We start from the raw sequence: 4,348 nt of genomic DNA, 5'->3' as shown, positions 1-4,348 counted from the left end.
ATATATACATATATATATTTATATTTATTACATGCTCGATGATACAAATAGGCGAGTAAAGAATATGAAAGTTATTACTTTCCGTCGAAAATGTCCCTCGAGCGAATGCAAGCTGATGATGAGAGTTATATCCACGCAACACCGTACTCTGCGAGGCTAGATATCAAAGATGTTGAAGGTGTTGAAGATCCGAAATTGAATTTGAATACGCTGAATATCATAAAAGCCAAACGATTGATGAAAAGTAAATCGAAAACGGGGAGAAGCGAAATGAGTGCCTCTGTGTGCAAGGCGAATAACGTTGTACCTAAAGCGCGAAAGAGAAAGACGAAGTTACGAAGTTCCATTTCCAAAAGCACAGTTACTACCAGAGACACGGGTTTTATTGGTAGAAAAGAGGCGAAGAAGCGTCGACATAAAGGTGAAAAATCTGACAGCACATTTTTCTGAGGGATGTCCTGAAAAACGCCTTTAGGATGTCCTTTGGAAATCTGGATATATCGATTGTGTAATTTTTTTCTCTAAAGCGAAAATGTGAAAAATGCAAATTTTTATATATGTATATGTAAATATATAAAACACAGATACATACAAAAAATTTTCATTTTTCACGTTTCCGCTCTTGGGGAAAAAATTACATGATTGATCTTCTGCGCTTCTTGGAGTCGAGTTTATATACAATCTGTCTACATATATGTTTATAATATTGTGCTATCATCAGAGATAAATCTCTGTTATTTGTGATAATTTGTGACGCAGGTATGGTTATTAATTGTCAACCTCTCATCAATCGCTCATCAAATGCTTATCAACCAAGCCATCAATCACCATCCAATCCGCCAAAGCATGTGAAAAAGTCCAATGAGGTCGTGGAGATTTTTCATAATACTAAATTAAAGAATAACAATTTCGAATTGTTTATTAAACACTCTAAAGATGGAGCTAAGTATGAAAAAAAACCGCATCTTTCTGAAGTTAAGGAAAATCCAAAGAGAATTCAAGAGACAGTGTTGAGTTCAAAAAATAGACGTTCTGAAAATATTAATCAGATTATATGTGAATCCCATGATAAGAAAAATGAACCGGATCATTGTCTTCAGATGTTAAATCATCAAAACAATATATTGTCAGAGTAATTGCATAATAGTACTTATATAGTTACTGTAATCGTTACGTTATCGTAATTACTCTAGTGGTCAACATAATTATTTATATTTCTATTACCATTATTATTACTCTCAAAGTTCCATTATCATTATTAAATTTTGAATCTTTTTCTCTCATAGAGCGAAATCCCAGATTACACAAGAACAAGATAAATCAAAAAAGCCAATCCATTCCATACACAATGATCTTGGTTCATCGGTACAGGATGAAAGGCAACAATGCAAACAAGCTTTCAGTAGACACGACGATCCATTGTTCACGCCCAACTACGAGATGCCGACTTTAGCGTCGAAGTTAAAACGCTCGAGCAGATCGTACTTCAGCGGGTTTAATTTTAAAAATATTCCGTTTGTGGTGGGAACTTCGGTGACCCCGAGTTACAATCTCGGTTTGAACATTCAACAAGTGAGCTGATGAAAGCTTCAGCGAAAAGCAGCAGGTTATCTAAAAAATCATCCTCCTGAAACATAGGTGTTGAGCATGATGAAGACGAGACAGCTGATCGCGAATGATGTCACCCCGTTATTAATCCACAAAATCAGCAGAGGCATGAAGCCGATGTCGGTTCTTCTGAGCCAGATGTACGGTCACTACGAAGGATCCGTTCCCAACGTGAGCTCGCAAATGACTGGAATGCTTAAATTTAATAGCAGGGAGAACTTCGATCAAGATAAAAGATTATCCATGTTTAATTTACATGTGGGAAAAACGCAAAGTGGTCATATACCAAAGACATTCACGAATGCAGAAATTATTTTTGAAAAAGAGAGTAATGTTTCTAAACAGCTTTATAAAGAGAAAGTTGATTCTTCCAATCATAAAACTAAACAGCGATCTTCTTCCGTTGTGAGCAAAAGCGACACTCCGACGAATCTTAAAATTCAAGAAACTTCGAGAATATCGTTAAAGGTAAATCATATTCTGCAGTTTATTTTAAAGCATTTATTATGTTAAAGCATTTATTATATTATGACATGTTGATGTCGTAGGGTAATATTGGCGATCATAAAATGAATATTTCTGATATGCACAATTCTAAGGAGATACGTGACGTCCTGATCAATCTTCACGATCAATTTGAAGAGATGAACAAGTGAGTGTGTTGGGTCTATTAAAGGATCCTGTATTGATTAAATTTAGTCCTGGTGAATTATAGTTTTCATATATAGCTTATAATATAGTGAATAAAAGATGTTATAAATAGGCTGCTATAAAAAATGTTATAAAGGCTCAATACTAAGCACAAATCTCCAAGAGATATTCCAAAGAACATTCAGAGGATATCTCTATGTCTTAAGAACGTTTGTCAGAATAAAGTGTGCTATTTGGGTAATGACTAATTTTTTTTAATTATGGTGTAAAAATGTAAAATTTGTGCTTATAAAGTACTTTGATATTTGTACTTTGATCGCAGTTTGAAAATTATTCATTATTGAGCTCTGTATCTATGATATCTTTGTTTATCATAAGTTACATTAGGGTATTAGATTTAGATTCTCTCTCAAATGCCACAACTGGTATCAATTTATTCTTGTTGTTTACCGAATATTAAACAAGGATAAAATACCTGAGTGACTTGGATGGGAATCTGAACATAGCTTTATAATAAAAACTAATTCATTTCACCAAGGCTCAATTTCTAGAAGTCCTTTAAAAATAATTTTGATAGATATATTATACTTATGTTTTTTATAGAAAATATGAGAAATTACAATTAGAAGTGGACAAGTCCAATGATAAATCTTTAGCGAAGGAATTGTCCACTCTGGAGAAGGAACTCAATGTCAAGGAAGAAGAAATCAACGCTGTTATCGGTCTCTACAAAGAGGTAAGAGCCATTATTGAATGTATTCCGTAATCACGCATAAATTGTTTTCAATGACAATGCAAAAACAGGTAATGGCGCTGAAACAGCAAATGAAGACATTGCACGAAAGAAACAGTCTGATTTGTATTGGGACCGAGTCGACCAAGAGAACCAATAAGGATTCTTTTCCCATATCTTTTGTACCTGAAAAATCGCAGATTTTTGGTCGAAGAAAAATTTTCAATGCCACACGAGAGCCGCCCGTTTCTATGCAGTTGGCTGCATTATTACGACAGATTCAAACTTTTCATAAACAATTGCAGCTTATGTCGTAACGTCACATCGAGTCATGATAAAAGAGCAAAAAATGGAATAAAATTGGAGTTATTTTATCAAATGCCTGAACACTTGATATAGCGAAATTTTAGTATGTCCTATTTGCAGGATAGAGGACTTTAATTTTTTCTTCCATGAAAAACATATTTAAAGGAGCGTTCGGATTTCAAATGGTCTCATATATTATTTTATTTTTGTCAACATTTAAGGTGAGTTCCGTTTTGCGCTCACAGCGCTTGTAAACACTATTTGTCACTCTTAATAAATAATAAGGATAAATGATATACAGGGAGATCCTCAAATGGGGAATCCAAACAAAGAACGTTGGGAGATATTTCTACTTTTTTCTTCTTCAGGGTGATAAAAAAGAACATTTTTCAGCAGATCATATTCCATTTTATTCAATTCTGTCTATTATCCCATAATAATGTGTATTATTCGTTCGTATGCGTGTTATGATTGTATGTAAATTCATGTATACGCAACTCTGCCTTGTGTGTATGTGTATATGTTTGTTTATGTGTTTACCTCTATACATATAATATATTTATATATATGTATATACAGAATTAACATATGTGTGTAAAACGCCGAAGGTGGTTTTCTTAGAACTCCTAAAGATTCATCGTCGTCACGGCTTCCACGGTCGATTGTAATTTTGTCAGTTGCAGCTACGTACGACGATATCCAAGAGAAATTGAATGTTACGCTATTGATTTCGTTTTTTTACGTTTCTGTCGTAAGATTCTAATCTCTCTAGATATGTTCGTAGATCATGTGATCCGTATGGCGTATCTAATGTTCTTTTTTTTTAGTATTAATTAAACGATTCGTAATCTAGCCTGTCTCTATTTAGCTTCGCTAAATAAAACGATTTTTGCTTCCCTCTGTATTCTGGCTTCTTTCAAAAGTATTCCTGCTTATCTCTCTCTCTCTCCCTTCCTTTCAAAGTGTTTACACAGAATCACGCGATCTATTCTTATGCGTTAAAGATACTATCCGCTACAAAATGTATCTTAGTTAACGTTAATATAAAAT

The sequence above is a fragment of the Atta colombica genome, unplaced genomic scaffold, assembly GCF_001594045.1.
Source record: "Atta colombica isolate Treedump-2 unplaced genomic scaffold, Acol1.0 scaffold275, whole genome shotgun sequence".
In the NCBI taxonomy this organism is placed as follows: Eukaryota; Metazoa; Arthropoda; class Insecta; order Hymenoptera; family Formicidae; genus Atta; species Atta colombica.
This window is presented reverse-complemented; position numbering follows the sequence as displayed.